Source organism: Callorhinus ursinus, unplaced genomic scaffold (genome assembly GCF_003265705.2).
Source record: "Callorhinus ursinus isolate GAN/ISIS: 27379988/994484 unplaced genomic scaffold, GSC_fseal_2.0 scaffold77, whole genome shotgun sequence".
Classification (NCBI taxonomy): Eukaryota; Metazoa; Chordata; class Mammalia; order Carnivora; family Otariidae; genus Callorhinus; species Callorhinus ursinus.
Window position 1 is genome coordinate 1,031,804 of NW_027397139.1, and position 20,507 is coordinate 1,052,310.

A 20,507-nucleotide genomic window follows, 5' to 3' on the forward strand; every position below is an offset into this window, starting at 1 on the left:
GTCGTGGGAATTCTGGGGACGAGACCCACCGGGTAGAACGCCGGGCCCGGGTTGGACCTCTGCCCTGTGCCGCGTGCTGTCAGGACCTCTGCACAGACCCTGGGAGGGTTTGGGGCAGGGAGGCGCGGGGCTGGCCCCCTCCCTCGAGGGCCGTGTTCACGGTCCAGGTGCTGGCGTGGTGCAGGACAGAGGCGCGGGAGCCTGGGAAGAAATAATGTTTTCATTAAGAGGTGTGTTGGCCGCAGCGTGGACAGATGGGTAGTCAGTGGCGGCCACGGGGAGAGCCACGCTCAGCCTTTGCTGGCACAGGGATGGCGCCAGGCCTGCCTGGCTCTGCTCACCTGCCCTCCGAGCCTTGGGCTCCGACCCCCCCTGGTGCCCAGTCCAAGACCAGGTACCACGAGACCCCAGTGCCTGTTCCTTGGGGGCCCTCCTAGGGCAGGGCCTCCAACTCCCTCTTTTGTCGTGGGTAAACTGAGGCCTCAGCTGCTTGCAGGGCACCCTTGGGGTCTGCAGAGGGGGAAGCAGCCCAGACCCCTGCGCCTGGCTGGTTTGGGTCTGTCCATCACTTAGCCACACACACGTGCCTGATTCGTACCCAGGGACACCTCTGCGCCCACATGGGGGCCTGCCCCCTGGGGCCTGGCAGAAAAGTGGGCTCTTGATGGTCACTCAGCTCCATTCCTCAGCCCCCACTATGTGCCAGAGTCTGGGCCACTTCCTTGGCCGGCTTTGACTTAACTCTAGACACATAACTGCCCCATGGTGGTGGCCGGGATTATGGTCCATTTTACAGATGGGGTGTCCAAGGTCATCTTCCTCTGGGCGGCTGCCCTAGTAGCCCCTGAACTGAGGGGTCTCAGCCCCTGCGGGGTCCCTGATGGAAGAAGGGGAGGGTTTCCTGCTTCTTGACTGAGGGTGGGGGCAGGGGGGTGGGGGAAGTATTTCAGGCCATTTTGACATTTAACAAACACTATGTAAATCATATGCAAATCACCACCCATTTCTTAAGCCTCGACAGCCCAGGCGTGTACTGAAATAATAATGTTGGACCTGTCCGTTAGCGTTTGCCTGGAGGAGGAGTACAGAGCTTCCCCTTCCCCTCCCACTTCCATCCCCCTTCCTTCTTCCTCCCCTCCCTCCCTCCCTCCCTCCCTCCTCCCTTCCTTCCCTTCACCCCCTCCTTCCTTTTATTCCTTTTACTGCTTTTTTCCCTTCACTTGGTTCCTCGGAGGCCTCCCAGTCCCCGAGGTGAATGCAAAAAGCAATGAAAGTATCTCCCAGTGTTCCCATTTTCCAGATGAGATACAGGGAGGTAAAGTCTGGCCTGAGGTCCCAGGGCCACATGTAGAAAGTGGTGTCCCCCACCGAGTGTCATCATGGACCAAAGTGGACAGAGCCTATGACCCAAGAAGGAAGATGACAGTGGGTAGAGCAGTCGGGCCTTTGAGGAGGCTCCAGGCCTGACAGGGCTTGGCAGAGCCCAGGGGAATCATCCTGGAGGTTTTTGGCCTCGAATGGCAGGCTGCCCCGAGCTAGGATCTGGAGAACTCGGACCTTGACGAACTGTGCTTCTCCAATCCTGCTTTCTCTTGCTACTCCATTAGCATGTTCTTTGAATTCTGGCCACCCCCAGTTTGCATGCCCTACCGTCTCTCTTTGGCAAACTCCTATTCATCCTTCAAAGCCCAGCTGCAATGCCCCCTTCTTCGCACAGTCATTTCTGGTCCTCCAAGAAGAGCCTCCACTTCCCTCTGGGCTTCAGTTATGCTAGATCCCTCTATGGTCCAGCTCTGGCTACTTGGGGCCTGCAGCATCACTGCCCACTCGGCTCAGTTCTGGCACCTGCCTGGTTATGACACCCCTCCGTGTGAGCTCTGCAGGGCTCCCCATGGGCCTCTGGGTCCTGCAGCCTCCATTCCTGCTGACAGACCTGACGCAGGGAACTGGGCGGTGTGTTGGTCCTCCCAGCCTGACGAGTTGAGCCTGGGGCCCCAGGGTCACATCACCGGGTTGGGACCAGGTATAGAAGGGCCATCTTTGAGTGCGTGTGAATAAAAGATTAAGTGTGTTTCAAAACAAAATCAAGTTCAAGCTCCCTAACTTGGTCTTTGGTCTTCGCTCTGCCCGGGTGAGCGCCTCTTTCCGTGTGCAGGCTCTGCCCTCCGCAGGAACGCCTTGCCTTTTCCCTCGACTCCTACTCTGGCTGACCCCAACTGGCCCCTCCCCTCTCTGGCCTGTGAAAATAGGAGAAGCCTCACTTCCCCTGCAGCCCCTGGGGCCTCTCCGGCTCCTGGCTCCACCCTCGGAGCAAGTCTGGACTGCAAGGAGTTTCGAGTGAGACTTGGCAGCCACCATCTCTTCCTGGGGCCCAAGGCGTCCTGGGGAGGGGCCACCTCCCGCCTCTCGGCTGCCCACTTGGTTTGGGCTCCCAGAATCCCGGGGGTGGGGGTGTTCCTGGGTGGCAGGTAAATCCAGGTGGTTCCCAGAGGAGGCGTCGGTGGCTTAGCCAGAAACTGCCGGGGCCCAGACACCCTGAGTCCATCCTCTGCCTCACTCTCTGCCTCGGTGTCTCCAAGCCGGGTCTTGGCATTCTCTGCCTCTGCTCGTTTGTTCCCTGGGCATTTATGAGTGCCCTCTGTGTGCCTGGCCCTGTGCTGGCTGCTGGAGATACCAGGACAGACCCTGCTCCAGCCGCCACAGACAGTGGGACAGGTTGTTCACTGCACCAAAGCACCCAGCTGAGGGGTGAGGGGGCTCCAGGAAGGGGACACTTTCTGTAATTCACACAAAGGCCAAGACACCCAGATGATGACCCTCATGAGGCTGGAGGTTCAGCAGAAGACCCATGATGCTGCAGGGTGGGAAGCTGCTCCTGGGATCCCGGAGACCCCTCCTCTGGGCTAGGCCCACAGTCCTCCACTGCATGACCTTGGCAGATCCTTGTCCTTCTGTGGGCCTCATTTTCCCCACCTGTCCAAGTAAGCAGGGGTGACTGGGCCAGGAGTTGCTCTCATGGTATAGAGAAATCCTGACTCATCCCTGCACTGAAATGGGTTTGAAAGAATCCTCCAAGGGGAAAAGAGTTGTAAGAAGAAATGAAACAAACAAACAAACAAAAATCACAGAGTCAACTGCCCAGCCTGCCATCTGACTCACCTGGGTTGGAAGCAGCCTCACTACCATGCCCCAGAACATTAGGGAAACTTGCCTGTCTCTTCCCCTGATGGCCCCTGGTACCCACTGAAGGCTGCTGGCCTCCCCATGAGGGCTCCAGGCCTGGCTCTGAGGGCTCCTGACTTGGCACTGACCTCCCACTAGTGCTCTGAGCTCCAGACGCACTCAACCTCTTGCTGGGTCCCACATGGGAGAAACTCTTCCTGGCCACAGGGCGTTTGCATGTGCTCTTTCTTTGTATGCAGCATCCTCTCCCATCCTCCCCTGTCATCTGATTTGCACATTCAATGTCACTTCCTTGAGGAGGCCCTAAACAAGTCGTGTCCCCCCAGTTTTGCATTCTCGCACCATCCTGTTCTTTTCCTTTGTAGCGTTAATTATTTATATTATTACTTACTCAGTGTGTATTTTTTCCACCAGCCTGTGGGCACTGTGAAGGCTGGGATGGGTCTCATCTGGTCACTGCCGGATCACACAACATTTAATAACCCAGTGTCCGGCACTGGGGAGCCAGGAACACCCTCCCTCCCAAGGCTCAGTGAGGGACCCTGCCCCAGTTGCTGTCACCACTGTGTCCAGCTCCAGGTGGCCAAGGAACACAGAGGCTTGGGATTAGGATTCCATGCACTCTGGCTCCTGCCACTGTGATAAATGGGGAAAATTCAGAATTAATTATTGACTGCCTTGCTGAGCTGGCCTGATCTGGACAGATAGAGTGTCCTCGCCGCCATGTCTGCTCAACATTTCTCAAGAGTTTCCAAGAGGTTGAGAGGCAGCTGGCTGGGGGGCGGGGAGAGGCCCAGAAGGCACTGGAGCCAGATGGACCTGAGTGCAAAGCCTGCCTCTGCTGGGCTCCTTTGGGCAGCTCACTTTCCTTCTCTGAGCTTCCATTTTTCTCATTTGGAAAAAGGGGAAAACAATCCTTGTCTGTTGGATGAATGTGTTGCAGGAATCACCTTGAATCAACAGAGGGTGGCCCACCGTAATTATATAACAAACGCTGCAGAATCTGAGTTGCCTCTGGAGGCCTAGTTCTTTCCCCCAACCCTGGCAGAATAAAATGGGGTCAGTGTGGGAAGTAGACTCCTTACCCTCAGGGGGCTCTGTCTCCCTTAGCCGGTGAGCGATGGCAGATGGCAAGCATAGGTCTGAATTGTAAGACCTGATCCAAGACAACAACCACAAAGGAGCAACTCTCTGAACTACTACTTCCTTCTCCTTTAGATTCCAGAGTGCCAGACCCTACCGCAAGGGCACAGCGTCCCCTGGTGGGCAGTGAGTGAGAAGTTAAATACCCCGCGCTGTCTGGTAGAAAGATGATGGAAGCCGCCTATGTAATTTAAAACTTTCTGGTAGCCACAAGTAAAAAAGTAAAAAGAAACAGGTGAAATTAATTTTAATATGTTTTATTTAACTCAATACAGCCAAAATATCATTTTAACATGCAATCAATATAAAAAAACTGTTAAGGGGCTATCTTAACATTCTTTTTTTCATACCAAGTTTTTTTTTTTTTTTTTTTTTTTAAGTTTTTTTTTTGGGGGGTGCTGGATGGCTCAGTCCTTATGTGTCTGCCTTCGGCTCAGGTCATGATCCCACGGTCCTGGGATCCAGCCCTGCATCGGGCTCCCTGCTCAGCAGAGAGTCTGCTTCTCCCTCTCCCTCTCCCTCTCCCTCTGCCGCTCCCTGTGCTCTCTCTCTGTGTCAAATAAATAAAATCTTAAAAAAGAATAAACATTTATTTATTTGGGAGAGAGAGAGGGAGGGGTAGGGGGGAAGGGTCAGAGGCAGGAGAGAATCTCAAGCAGACTCCGACTGAGCGCAGAGCCCTACGTGGGGCTTGATCTCAAGTCCCCGAGATCATGACCTGAGCCGAAATCAAGAGACCCTTAACTGACTCAGCCACCCAGTCTCCCCATCATACCAAGTCTTCTAGAACCTGATGTGGGTTATGTACTTGGAGAACATCTCAGTTTGAACTAGTCACGTTTTAAATGTCAGAGGCTCGCATGTTGGACAGTATAGAATCAGGTACATGGTTATATCACCCGCGTGGACCAGTGCAGCCCCCTCCGCTCCGGTTCCCCCATCTCCCACCCCCACAGTCTCTCTTCCCCGCAGCAGCCACTAGAGGGCGGCCGTGAGCACCGGAGTCCGGTCCCCTTGTTCCTCTGCCCTCAGCCCTCCTTTGATCTGGTTGCCCTTGGGGGTAGGTCCTGCGGGAGCCCTGGGGGCCACAGGGAGGATTTGGGCTTTTACCCCAAGGGAGGTGGGGCCCTGGAAGGCTGTCAAGGGTTCAAATTCTGCCTCTGGTTTCTCTTAGCCCGGCGACCTGAGGCCAATGACTTGCCCTTCTGGGCGTCAGTTCCCCATCTATAAAATCAGTCCAGTAGTAGACCATCCTCTGACAGTGGTGAGGTTCCAATTAGCTCCTGGCCTCAGGATGCTTACTTAGGAGCTCCAGCCTCCCTGCAGCTGTCATGACTGGGATTAAGGGGAGGCAAGAGACGCACCAGCCCCTGCACAAAACTTAGGAGGTGCCAACAAACTCAGTCATGGGGATGAGTACTATTTTTTTAAAAAGATTTCTTTATTTGTCTTAGAGAGAGCATTAGTGGGAGGGGCAGAAAGAGAGGGAGAGAGAGAATCTCAAACAGACTGAGCGTGCATAGAGCCCACCGCAGGGCTCTGTCCCAGGACCCTGGGATTATGACCTGAGCCGCAACCAAGTGTCAGAAGCCTAACTGACTGCACCACCCAAGTGCCCTGGATAAATACTATTTTAATACCACATTTAAAAAAATACAATGAATGTGGGGCGCCTGGGTGGCTCAGTTGGTTAAGCGACTGCCTTCGGCTCAGGTCATGATCCTGGAGTCCCGGGATCGAGTCCCACATCGGGCTCCCTGCTCAGCAGGGAGTCTGCTTCTCCCTCTGACCCTCTTCCCTCTCGTGCTTTCTGTCTCTCATTCTCTCTCTCAAATAAATAAATAAAATCTTTAAAAATAAAAAAAAAAAATACAATGAATGCAGGGGCGCCTGGGTGACTCAGTCGGGTAAGCGTCTGCCTTTGGCTCACATCATGATCTCAGGATCCTCGGACTGAGCCTGCTCAGCGGGGAGTCTGCTTCTCCCTCTGCCCCTTAGCCCTACTCGGGCACTGGTGCCTGCTCAGTCTCTCTCATAAATAAATTTTAAAAAAATACAATAAGTGCAAAAACATCTACAATGAACAAAGTATCAAAGTGTGAAATGTCACCAGGCTCTGACCCTGCGCTGGCTTCACTCTGCCTCAGTGGCCTCACCCTATTCCGGCTCCTGCTGCACCTGGGAGGCCGTTCCTCCGAACAGCCTCCCCTCCCAGCAGTAAAAGCTTCTGATTAAACCTTAATTCTCCATGATTAAGCCCAGGGATCTGGGGGCCCAGCAGCACTGTAGGAGGGAGGCCCGGGTAGGGGCAGGCCAGGCTGGGCCTCCCTGGGGCAGAGGGAAGGCTGGGAGGGAGGCCACTGAGTGGCTGGAACGGAAGCCGGAACGTAATGAGCCCCTGAGGATTAATTACAAGCCCAGGAGCGTCTGAGAAATCTATTAGCAGAGCAGTTCCCGACTCGAGGCTTCCCTTATTTGCTTCATCACTTTTTCTCTAAAACTCCTCCCCATTCTTTCCCAACAAAACATATTTATTTTAAAATGAAACAATGAAAACGCAGATACATATTTTTTTGAGTGAAGTAGACGGTATGTATAAATTTGGGAGGATATACATTAAAATGAATATATAACTGTTAGACAATGATCTGCGTGGTCCTGTTTGGAACCATAGTAACAACAGCCACCTTGTGAGTACTTGAGTATGTGCTGAGTGTTTACACACTCCTCCTCACTCATCTGTTCCTCACAACAGCTCTGGGGGTGCAAGTTATTATGACCCCCACTTTGCAAGTACTTGTCTGACTCTAGGATCTGTGTTCTTGAGCCCCGCTATCTACATCAGGGTGGGTTCTGACTTGAGAGCTTGTCCTGCAAAGCCCGGCCAGGCTGCTCTATCCAGGCGAGCGAGCCACTTTGGGTTCCAGAAGAGACCAGAATTTGTGATTTTTTTTTTCTTTGCTTTCTGCCACCAAGCATTTGCCTCTGCCATTTGCTCCACCAGGAACAGCTTTCCTTCCTGTGTGTGAATGCTCCTTGGTCTTCAAAACTCAGGGTCCATGTCTGCATGAGGCTTTCTTTGTGAACGCCGCATTGAGGCTTCACCCACTCCACCGTGGGGCGCCCCGTCTTCTTCTGCCCAGCCTGACCACTTGGGCTGGGAGTCTCTGGCTGGTTCTGGCTTCCCCAGCCTGGGATCCCCTCCAGGGCTGGGTCTCCAGCCCGGCCTGGCCCAGGGCAGGTAGGATATCAGTAATGGGGGGGGCACTCAGGGGCCCTTGGAGTCTGTGGGGACCTAGAGGAGCCATGAGTGAGGAAAACATCCTTCTGGTCTAAAACATCTGCAAACAGATGATTCTATACCGGTTTTTCTCAGGGAGGAGTTGTCCTCACACTCATTCTGGCTGCAGACAAGGCTGTGGGGGGCGGGGCCGAGGGGCCCCTGCTGGCCCTCCTCCCACCTTCCAAGCACTATTATCTTTCCATTTTACAGGGAAGGAAACAGGAGGGGAGAGAACCAGTGACCTGAGTCACAGGCCCCCTGGGGATGGGGCACAGGGCCTGGAAGCTAAACTCTGACACTTGTGTCATGAGCCGCGGCCTCCTGGGTCCACGGCCTCTCCCCATTGTGTAGATGGGGACACCGAGGCACTAAGAGGCAAGCCGGCCTCGCCGAGGTCACATGGCTGATCCTGGGGGTGGAGCTGGGGACAGTCCCGCTGTCGGAGCGAGTGGCGGTGGATCTGGAAGGAAGGCAGAAGGGCAAGGTTAGGGCAGGGCTGGGGGGCGTGCCCACTGGGGAGGCCGAGGCCCCACCCCTTCCCGGTCCCTCCCGCGCCTCCACCTGCCTCTCCCGCCTGTGGCCTGTCAGCGGGCTAGTGGGGAGATTTCACCATTTCCTGGGGCCAAGGGAATGAATTTAACTGGTTCAGGGCTGGGCAAGGTGAGTCCAGAGTGAGGGCCCGCCAGTCCCGCAGGGTTTCTCGGGCCGCCGGAGGCCCGCAGGGCAGGTGCGAAGCCTTAGTCCTCCGTCTCTCCCACCCCCGCCCCTCGATCTCGCCACACCCCCGCCCCGCACCTCTCCGCGCCCCGACCCAGAGCTCTGTCCTGGGGAGGTTCGCATGCTCAGGAAGGGGTGAGTGGCTAAGAGAAGTCATAACGTTGGAAACTCGGGGCGCGTCAGCAGGCAAACCGAGCGATGGGTTCCCATGCCTACCCCGCTGCTCTTCGCCCCCCCTCCCCCGCCCGCCCCGCCGCACACATCAGCCCCGCCCTCTGCCTGGGAACAATTACAGTGTCAGAGATGCCGCTGCCACCCCTCCACGGCCGGCCTCATGTTTAATTCATCACGGGGCTAATTATAGCCAGGCTGGGGGAGAGGCATGGTAACCTTGGCCTCCCCTCCCCCCGCCCTTCCTGCTGCCAGGATGATTGGGGAACGGTGGGGGGCGGGTAAGGGGCTTTGGGTCCCCCTCTCCGCCCCCAGCCCTAGGCAGGGGAGCCAGCCCTGCAGCACTTCCTCCCAGGGAGCATCCTTGGAGGTAGTGCTAATGGCAGAAACCCCAGCTCAGGGCCAGGCGGGAGGGTGGGAAAGAGGCCCACTGTGTGCCAGCCTCGGGAGGATGCTCCCATCCCTCCCTCTGTCACTTCCACGGATCGGAACTGATAAAAATATTTCGGACGAGCAGGTTATTACTATCTTCCTGGTGAGCCCACCGAGGCCTGAGGTCCCACAGCATAGGGCTGGTGCCAACAATAGTGAATGATCACCAACACTTAGGATCACACGACATTCGGAGCTGTTCACAGCATCTGGCTCTGGGAAGATGTTAGCCACCTTGACCGCCACTGTTCTTGAGTGCTTACTGGGGCCAGGCACAGTTCTGCGCTACTCTCATGATTATCACCAGGCCAGGATTAGGGTAAGACAAAACTTAAGCAGGTGCCAACAAGCCGGGTCAACAAGAGAAATACTATTTTAAGTCATATTTTCAAAAATTCAAACCAATGCAAAAAAGAGTCCATGCGGAACAAAATATCCAATGTTAAGGGCAGGCGGATAGGTCCCTGCATTGGTTGGAACTTGTATGCATGTTCTGATGGTCCCCACAGCCCCTGGGAGGTGGGACTGTAATAATCAACACTCCACTTTACAGAAGGGGGGGGAACGGGGGAGGAGCCAGACGGGGGTATGCTCTTGCCCCATCTGACCCCCTGCCTGCCCTCCCCACCCCTTGGCCCAGGTGGGGCTTGGTTCTCCCGGCCCCAGCTTGGACCCCTCCATCCCGGCTCCCAGCTCGTCTCCGTCAACTTGCCTGAGTGACACTGCCTGAAAGAACTGTGGGCACCAGCTGCTGGCCGGCGTCCGTGTGCGGTGGACCCATCCCTCCAGGATAGCTTTCAGGCAACAGCATCCTGCAACTCGCTGCTCCTGGCTGGGCCTTGATGCCCCCATTTGTCCCCTGTGGGAGTGAAGCCTCTCACCTCTGGTTTCCCATAAAGCAAGGTGGGGGGTAAAAACCGGGACCCCACTTGCCTCAGAGGCCACCATTCGTGAGGCCTTCCTTGGCGGATAAACACAAACCCTCCAAATTCCTCTTTAAATATATATGCTGGCCAGGGGGTTCGTGCCGAGTCCGGAACCAGCTGGCCTGGGTTCAAATCCTACTCCGCCACCCGCAGGCTGTGTGACTTAGGCAGACCATTTAGCCCCTCCGTCAAATGCCTCTGGATTCAATGAGTGAGATGAACGCACGGGAAGCTTAGGGCCATGCCTGGCATACAGTAGGTGCTCAACGAGTGGCCGAAATCACCCGGGCCGGGCGCTGGGCTCACCCCGAGCTCCGGGCACCCGGGTCCCTGCAGTCCTAGGAGGAGGGCCCGTTCCAAAGGGCGAGAAGCCGAGGCTGCAAGCAGAGTGGAGACGAGCGGAGGGTCGAAGGCCGGGAGCGGGGCCGGGGCGGCGGCGGGGAGGGCGCGCGGGCGGGCACCGGGACCGCGCTCGCGGCGGCGCTGAGCGTTTCCATGGCAGCCTGGCGGGAGCCGGCCGGAGCGATTAGGCGTCCCGAGGAGCCGCTGCTAAAAATAGCGCGCGCCGCACCGGGCTCATTAGCTGCGGGGCTTTTGGCTGCCAGGTACCCCCTCCCGGCCCGCCTCCCTGCTCGCGCCCGGGCGCAGCGAGGCCGCAGGGGGATGCGGCAGGGACGCACAGCCCCGTTCCGGGCCCTCACCGGCCCGCACCGGCCTCCAGGACTGGCCCCCACGCCCCCGCCCTCCTCCCGGCGATCGGCCCCAAAGGCAAATCGGATCTCACTGCCCCCCCCCTGCCCTAAATCCTTCCTTGGCTCCGCATTGCCTTCAGCTCCCATTACCTCCCTGACTTCACACCCCCCCGCCCCCAGCTCTGGCTGCCTCTCAGGGGCTCACATTCACCGCACCCACCTCTGCGTCTTGGCTCCTGCTGTTCCCTCCGCGTGGGCCCCGCTGCCTTCTCCCCTTCGCTTTCTCAGCGTATGCATCACCTCCTCCGGGGAGCCCGAGGCCCGGCCCAGCTCAGGGTCCTCTTCCCGGAGCCTCGCCACAGCTCGGACACTAACCCGCGAGCTCTTGGAGGGAGGAGAGAGTGTGCTTTGGTCCTGTGTCGGCAGAAGGACATGGCACACAGTCCCTGTTCAGAGTTTGTGGAATGAACGAGGGGATGAAATGACCCAGCCCTGATGCAGGGGTTCCCGGGGGGAGTAGAGGTGGGCACTCAGAGTAAGCGCCCCCGCTGCTGCCCTCTGTCGGCCGGGCTCCACGTCCGGCTTCCTTCGCAGAGGATGGCTTGGCTGTGTGACCCCGCCAGGCCACTGGCGGTCTCTGGGCCGCCTTCTGCCTTACAGAACCACCACCGACGTAGGACTTAGAGGTTGAAAGGACCCAGCGCAGTTCTAGTGGGGCTGCCAAAATTTGGGAAGGAGACAGAGGGAGAGATGAAGGGCAAGAGACTGTAGGAGAGGATGGGCGGTCCTGAAAATACGTTGGAATAAAACGAAGTCTTTTGGGGAACCAGTGGGCAGCCCCAGACGGGCAGGATTTCCCCGAGTAGAGCCGGGGGGGGGGGACACTTTCCCAGCCGGCCACATGGTGGCACGTTTGGCATGGTCCAGCTTGGTTGTAGCAAGGCTGGGAAACGCAGAGCAGAGTCTCGGGGACATCAGGAGGGGGCAATGGGTGATGGACAGTTTGCAGCAGGGGCGTGCTAGCAGGGAGGAGAGCAAGGCTGGGGTTTGCAATGTGGGCAGTGGTGACGCTCACAACTTTAAAAAAATATATTATTTATTTATTTTTGTGAGAGGGAGAGAGAGCTTGCGTGGGCGTGAGCATGAGCAGGGGGAGGGGCAGAGGCAGAGGGAGAAGAGGCCTCCCGCGGAGCAGGGAGCCCGATGCGCGACTCGATCCCAGGACCCCGGGGGCCATGACCTGAGCTGAAGGCAGACACTTAACAGACTGAGCCACCCTCAGAACTTTTGATGATGTATTATCTGAGCTCTGTGTTGCCTTGAGTCTATGCCCATGTCTATGACACCGTGAGACCATGGCTCGTGTGAAAGAGCAGCTCATCGTTCCCATCCTCACAGTCTGGGCATCATCCCATGCTGCAGTGGTGGCCCCACGATCACCAAGGACCAGACCTTTTTTTTACCCTGTGGCTCCACCTCCTCAGCTGAACTTCCATCTGTGGCCCATACAGGCTGCTCCAGCTCCTGCCATCACGGGCCACCTTCCAGATGAGGTGGGAGGAGGGTAGCGGGAAGGGGTGGAGGAGGGCCTGTCCTTATGTTCTGAGGTTACCACCTGGAAGTTACATGCATGGTTTATGCTCACACCCTGTTGTCCACTATGTAGCCAAATGGTCACACTGTGCGGCAAGGGAGGCTAGTCTTTAGTTGGGCAGCTTCTGTTTCTAAAGGAGAAAGCAGAGAATGAATATCAAGGGCCAGCCCACAGCCTCTGCCACTGAGTGGGCTGAGAAGGAAGATTGGACATTGGTCACTGTTTTGGTGATCCTAGCAGGGCGACACCCTTTCTCCTTGATCTCTGGACAAGGAGACCTGCATGACCCAGCCCCGTTCCCTCTCTGTCCTCCCCTCCTCCCTCTCTCCCCCTTGCTCACTCTGCTCCAGCCGCCTGAGCCTCCTTGCTATTCCTCCAGCATGCCAGACTCAGTCCTGCCCCAGGGCCTTCGCACATCCCTCTGCCTGGGATGTTCCTCCTTCACATCTCTCCATGTCTCCCTCCTTCCCCTCGTTCAGATTTCCGCTCGAATGTCACCTTCTCAGAAGCCTTTCCTGAATGTCCTGTTTAAAATTGCAATCTGCTCTCCCTCCCCACTTCCTGACCCTTTCTGAAGCCTTCCCGGCCCTAATGTTCTTCCTAGCACTTTGCACTCTTTAAAGCCCTATAGATTTATTTGCTTATTGCCTGTCTCCCCCACTAGGCTGTGAGCTCAACCAGGGCAGGGTTTCCCTGTGCCTAGAACGGTGCCTGGCACTCAGTCGGGACTTGGGAAATATTCTGAATGAGTACACTGAGTAAATAAAGCAGGCACTATCATTCCCCCTTTTAGACACTTGGAAACGGGTCCCAGGGGAAGGGTGACTCACCCAAGGTCACATGCTGATGGGGTGGCAAAAGAGGGTTGTGTTACCTGCCCAGGTCCCCCTTCCTCTCCATCAGCTCACCCTCTTTCTCCACCTTTGTCTTCTACCCTGAGAATTACTTATCGATTTTGGTTCTACTTATGTCTCCTGGAGCACATTTCTGTTGCTTGCAGCCAACAGCCTGGGATGACCAAAGAGGCACCCCCATCGTGCCAGGCACAGTGCCTGGTCCATTGGCTGCCAGGTCCCTTTTAGCTGCCACACAAGTATGAAAACATTTGCAAATTGAAAATCACACCCGAAGTTCTCCTAGCCCCAATTTTTGAGGCACAGAATGATGCAGCACATGTGGGGAAGGAACGGTCCTACCCCGCCAAGAGGAGATAGACGTGGACTTCCATCCTCATCTCCCCCCTTGCTGTAAGATGAGGCTCACCGCCACCCAGGACAGTGCAAAGCTAATGGTCTTGGGTTCAAGTTCTGCCTGGCATGGCCTTGGGCTTCTTCCTCTCCCTCCCCTGGCCTCAGTTTTCTACTGAGAAATGGGATCCTGGGCATATCACACAGAACGCCCCACTGTGCACAGGGCCTGACGTACAGAAGATGCTCTCATGAGGCAGCGAGGTGAGGACATCCACTGGCCCCTGAGGCTAGACACCCCCCCCACTCCAGACCCTCTCCACCTTTGCCGCCTTGCTCCATATTCCCTCGGCCGCCCTGTGCCAGATTTCTGTTTAGTTTAATAATCTCCCGAAAGTTTAATTGTTGTTTTATTCATCCGTGACCTTTTTCTCTCATCTGGAGACGTATTATTGCTAATCTACAAATTTCAAGAACCAGATTTATTTGCAAAACCAATTACCTGCCTATGCAAATGACCTCTTTCCGCGCCCGCCTCCCAGGCCAGCTGGCTGGTGGGGGGCGAGGGGGGAGCTGCTGCCTGCCCCCATAGAGCCGCTGCTCAAACACTTGGATGCAAACTTATCTCTAATTCCTCCGAGTGGGGCAGCCCTCTCGGCCCAGGAGTTAATTAGAATCGCAGTAATCAAGGGAGGCCCTGACCCCACATCTCTCAGCTCTGACCTCCTAGAGGGGCCTCTTGAAGTGGCCAGAGCCTCTGATCTCCTTCCTACCTGGCCCTTCTGATGGGAATGATGCCTATTCATTCGTCCGTTTGTTCATTCATTCATTCGCTAATTCAAAATTACGAGTGTGTACTGTGTGCCAGGCACTGTTCTAGGCTCTGGTGGCAAAGCAGGGAGCAGACAGGCTGGCCAGAAAGAAGGAAGTTTCCATCTTTATGAAGCTGACAGTCGAAGAGAGAGAAAACAAACAAGATAAATAAGGAAAAAGTACAGCGTGGGACATGGTTTGAGTTGCAGTGGAGAAGCAAGAGAGAAGGGGGATAGGCGTGCCAGGGATGGGTGGTCAGGGAGCACGGACCCCTTCCCCGCTCCTTCACACTCTGTTCCAGCCGCACAAAATTGCTGATTCTTAAAATGCCAAACGTGGTCCTGCCTCAGGGCCTTTGCATTTGCTGTTGCCCCCACCTGGAGTGCTTTCCCCAACATCTTGGCCAGACTGATGCTTCCTTCCACTGTCTCAGCTCACACCTCACCTCCTCAAGGAAGCCTTCCCTGATGACCCCAGCTATGGGCATCTTTACCAAACCATTATGTCCCTTTCCCTCCTTTATAATTCGTAGCGCTTCCTGAAACTATAGTCAGCATTTGTGTGTTATTCTCTGTCTCACGCTACTTAAGTACTAGTTCCTCGAGGATAGAGGAGCTCTGATTGGTTTCTTTACAGCTGTATCCCCGGCACCCAGAACAGTACCTGGGCACTCAAGAACTATTTGTTGAGTGAATGAATGAATGAACGAATGAATGAATGATGCCAGGGCCAGAAGGCCATGCCAGTCATCGTGCAGAGGACATGATAACTTCTCACTGTGGTCATCTTGGCCTTGGTGCTTCCCCTCCACCTCTGGAGCAGTTGAGAACATGGGGGCTGCCAGGTCAACCGCTGAGGGTTCTCCCTCCGTGGTCCTCAGGGCCCCAGCAGCTGTCCAACAGGAGGAAGAGACAGAGAGGTCACTGGGTAGAGCCTGGGCTGGCGGGCAGGACCTTCAGTTCTCAGGCTGGGTGGTCCGGGCGAGGAGAAGGGAAGGCTGGCCGTGCCCGGTTCTCCTTCCCCTTGGCTTCAAGACCCCACACACCCCTGGTTTCCTTCCCGCCTCTGTGGCCTACTCATCTCCCTTGCCTCCTTGTCAGTTCCTCTGGCTGATTCCTGCCCATCCCCCTGGAGACTCTCCAGCAGCCCCCAGTCTGGGGGCAGCCACTACCCCTCACATCCACTCCTTGTCCAGGGTCCTCACTTCATGTCCAGGGCCCGCTCCACATGCCCTGCCCTTGAGCCACTGGGCATCTGCCCCCTCTTTGCATATGCTGTTCCCTCTGCCTGTGACACTGTTCCCCTTTGGAGCCCAGCCATGCCCTCTGGACCCAAGGATGCCCCTCCCCGTATTAGATATCCCGGAGCAGACGGAGAGTGTCTTAGAGAACTGGCACAATTTCTGTGATGGAGCTGTTTGTTCAATTGTTTGCTTAGCATTCATCTTCCCAACTAGACGCTAAACTCTAATTGAACAGGGACCTCAAATATCCCAGGATCTCCAGCACCCAGCACAGAAATGGGCACTCAGCAGGAGCTTAGTAAGTGTTTGTTGAATGTTTGACCAGGATAGGTGGGAGGGAGGATGGGGGCATGCGGGGGCTGAGGAGCAGGGGGGTGGCAGGTTGGGTGAGTGGCTAGGTGGGAGACTGATGGATGAAAGGGTGGGTGGGGGGAGGGGGAGCTGGGGGGGGGGCGGGGGGGGGGCGGGGTTGGGGGGGATGAGGGAATGGGTGGATGGATGACAGGTAACGGAGCCTCGAGTTGCTGAGCTGGGCTGCCCCTGGCAGGGGGCCCCTGGTGAAGCCCCCACCTTCCGGCCCTGCCAGCTGGCTTTGAGGATTCAGCAGACTGTGTGTGGGATGGGCAGAGACAGTGCTGCAGACCTCTGGCTCCTTCTGCAGGGCTCAGGCCGGCTCATGTGGAGCAGGGGGGAGCCAGACTCGCCCTTGGGATTTCACAGCCCCCCAACCCCCACACCTGTGCCCCCACTGCCTAGAGCTAAGCACATCCTCCTGGCCTGCCGGCTTTTACCCTAAACCCCCCCCCCCCCCCCCCCGCCACCCGGCCCAAGTCCACCCACCTTTACTCCCTCACTTGATTCAATCCTGGGCCGCCCGCGGATTCAATTATTCTGCTGCTGGGGTGGCCAGCAATTTTCTTTTGGGGCTGGGAGGCTGCTTTGGTATCTGTGTGACTTTGAACAGCACAGCGACCCAGAGATAGAAACCCAGAGACAAGAAGAAAAAAGGAGAGAGACAGAAACAGAGACAAATGGAGACAGATAAAGAGACACAGAGAGAGGGAGAGGGAGAGGGAGGAAGTCAGTCTGGGCTCACCTCATCCTCATGGCCTCAGGCTTTCAACTTGTTCAAAACAGAGGCCACTCTGCAAAGCTTCCAGAATTTCCCTCATGACCCCATTTCACTCCCCCATCCTTCAACACACACACACACACACACACACACACACACACACAGACAGACACGCGTGTGCGCGCGCACTTCAGAGAGCAAAACTCAGCCTAGTCTTTGTTGAGGACCCTGCTAATGGCCAGAACAGCTCTGAGATGGCATGGGAGCTGGTTGTAAGGTAGTGAGCTCCTCATCCAGAGAGGAATCCAAGCAGAGGCTGTGCACTAGAAGTTCCTTTCAGATTCCAAATGTGCTCCAGGTGCCCATTTATTCTGCATTGAGCGAGGCCTTTCATTTTTTTCTGAGCACTCCTTAAGTACCAGGGCCTGGGATGGAGGGAGCGAGGGGGAGAGAGGGAGGAGGGGAGGTCAGAGAGGGGACGGGGAAGTTCAGGGCCTTGGGGCCACAGGAAGGACTTGGGCTTCTACACCAGGGAGGTGAGAGGCCTGGAAGGCTGTGGGCAGAGGGAAGGGACCTGACTCAGGTTTCCCCTTTGGTAGCTGCCAGGGAATATCTTGCCCCTCTTTGGCTTTGGCTGTGTGACCTTGGGCTTCTCTGCCCCACCCCCCCGGACCTCTCTCCACACAGAGGTGATGGGCAGGGCCATCTCTGCACACCCACCTCGGCCCCACCCTCTGAGCAGCCTCAGGGATCCTTGATGACTCCAGTGCTCTGTATCACGGGTGATTATCTGTGCGCGAACCCTCCCGGGAGCTTTGCAGACAATAATGAAATCACCGAATCTCGTGATCGGAGACTTAACCGGGGGGGGGGGGGGGGGGGGGGGGGAGACGTTCTCAGCAGCCGGCACCTCTCCCCAGGGAGACGTTCCCAAGGCTCCCGCAAGGAGAGAAGACACTTCCTTCTCGTACTGCCTCCCCTGCCAGGAGCTTGAGCAAAACCAACCGCTCCCTGGAGAGGGATCTGGGAGACTTTCTTATTCACTGGGGCTGTGTCCCGGCCATGCGCCCTCCTTGCTGTGTGGCTCTGGGCAGCTCCCCTCCTGTCTGGATCACAGTTTCTCTAAACTGGTTCCTGACGCTGCTTCTAAGCTTCCCACAAGGGACTGCAATGTGGGTAGCATAAAGTGGGGTCACCCCGAGAGAGGCAAAACCTTTCCTTCTGCCCCGCCCCCATCCAGCCCTTTCAAATTGTGGTCAGGTATATATATATAATGGGAAATTCACCATCTGAACAATTTTTAAGTGCACGGCCAGTGGCATTGGGTATCTCCCATTGTGGTACAATCATCATCCCATCCATCCACAGAACTTCTTCTTCTTCTTTTTTTTAATCATCCCAAACGGAAACTGTATCCAGGACTTTTGCTTTGTTGCCGTAACAGCGTATCTTGGTGATGCTGAGGTTCCACACTGTTTTACCCCGTTGCACAGATATGGGTGGATCATCCTTCGAGGTCTAATCATTCCCTCAAACCTTCCAGGTTTTCTAAGCTTTCTACACTCTATAGAGTTTATGCTCGTGATCACCGAGCTGTGGGGCTGAGAGCGCTTGCTTTCTGGGGTGATAGTAAACATATTCAGCTACAAGTAGGGCGGCGGGACCCACCAATGAGAGAAGATATGCTGGGGCAGGTCCCAGGAGCTCTGTTCCCGGCTAGACCTTGAAGGAGGTCTGGGCGGGGGGTGGTGCTCAGGGATGGGCTTGGGGAGTGGGCAGGAGACATCCGCTATTACCAAGCATTCCTGGACAGTGGTGAGTCCAACTTCTAGGCTGAGTCCGGAACAAGCCTTGACCTGAGGCTTCCTGAAGTCCATCCTGCTATTCTCCAGCAGCTATTTTTGTTCCTTTGCCTTAAGAGGGCCTCGGGTGTGGGAAAGAAAAGGCCAGCAGATCCTTAGCAAAGAGCCGGGAATAGGATGGCGGGCAGGGGTGCTGTTCGGAGAGCCCTGGCCAGTCCCCGGTCCAGCCTGCAAGGCTGCAAGAGCATCCCTGGGCTCCTGAGCCCTCCTGGGAAGGTGGTCGGAAGAGGAGGTTAATGGGATGCCTGGTGAGGTGGAACTTAACAGTTTTTAATCAGGAGAAGCTGCCAGCCACCTTTCCTTTGTGGAGCAGAGACAGCGAAACTCTGTGAAGCAGAACTTCTTTATTTGGGGAGAGCCGACTGAGTGATTCCTCCTAGTTTTATTCATATTTCAGTGGGAGCCCCTCGTGATGACGGTGCCGTAGCAGATTGGATCTGTCAAGCCAGCCCCCAATCCAACAGCTGAAAGCACCGAGTGCTTATTTTTGTTCCCAAGTCTGCAGATTAGCTGGGTGATTCTGCTCGTCTTAACCAGCCTCAGTCCTGCCTCTGCACTCAACTCAGGGCTGGGTACGCAGCTCTGCGGATCTTGGCTGGGCTCTCTTGTTTGGGGGGGGGGGGCGGTCATCTGGCCGCTGGCTGGGACAACTGGATTTTGTGCTGTGATCATCTTTGAAGATCAAGGATGCTCTCCTTCTGGCCGGGGGTTGCTCGCATGGGAGCTGGGCTCCGAGAGAGCGAAAGAAGTACGCAAGGCCTCTTGAACTTGGAAGCAGACTCAGTTCCTGTTGAACCTGGAGATGACTGTGGCCTCAGCTGACAGTTTGGTTGCAGCCTTTTGAGAAATCCTGGAGCAGAGGAGCAGCTAAGTCGTGTCCTGGCTCTCAATCACAGAAACTGTGAAATAATACACGAGTGTTGTTTTAAGCTCCTAAGTTGGTGCCGATTTGTTATGCAGTGATAGCTAGCTAATACACCTCTCCCCAAACTCCTGGATGTGCAGAGTTCCTTCCCATTTGAGGTTCTTCTGATGGGTGGAGGTGGCCTGGATGGAGATCTAAGGGCAGGAAAGGGCACTCGGTGGTGTCCCAGTGGGGACTCAGTTCTAAGGAAAGGGAGAAGGGACTGGATTCTAACGCAGCGTTCAGTGGGGATGGAAGTCCCACCTCACTCACTTTTCCTGTCATGGTGTCTAGCATGGTGGTTGGGACCTGAACTCATTCATGACTGTAAACCAAATGAGTATCACCTTGAAGTCCCACTGGTGTGTGCAAGGACCTGGCTTAGGACCAGCAGAGACAAGGAAGCAGGACTGCACAAAACCGTTGTTCAGTTGGAGCTAATGCTCCATCCTCAGGGAAGTGTTTCTCTCATGGTGATCAGATACATGCTAGGAAGACCAGGCTCCCATCTGCTCAGCAACCTCTGAGGAAAACAAGTGTTTTCTCCCCTGTAACAGAACTTCCTCCATAAACGCAGCAAATTGTTCAGGAGCTCATTCTGATTGGGCCAACTTGGGTCATGGTGGGTGGCCCTGAGCCAATCACTGAAGCCAGAGGTTCAGCGGCCTCTAATTGTCTTCCTGGGTGTCTTTACTGGGCTGCGTTGAGGCAAGGAACTGGGGGGATGACGTAGGGCAAATCATGTATTGGTTGATCCCAGGAAGCATCCAGGAGGGGAAAGTGAGACCTGGAAGGGAAATGGCCAACAAAGAGGTGAAGATGAGCAGGTGGTGTGGAGGGGAGGGGTCTCTAGGATACTACAGAGAACATGCCTCGGAGTTATCCCAACAGTAGGGTCAGGCAGCTACCGAATTTACCCACCGACTCCCCATCTGTAAAGGTTGAGTGCTGCATTAATTCTCTTGCCGTCTAGCCTGGCCTGCCCTGGGCTGAGTGAGCTCCAGCAGCCAGGAAGATATCTTCCGAGAGCAGGTTGCCAGTTTCTGCAGTAAGCAGGCTTGGCCCGCAAAGGCGAGCTCAAGAGGATATGGGTGTAGCTGCTACACCAGCTCATAGCTTCCCTACCTGGTGCCCAGGCTGAAGCCAACCCTGCCTGAACCTCATGAACCAAAAACAAGACAAAGGAATCCCCCTAGGAAAATCCAAGGCGCTGTTCTGGAAGAAGGAAGGTTGCAGGACAGGCTAAAGCAAAGATGGTCTAGATACAGTCAGTTCTCCTTCATTC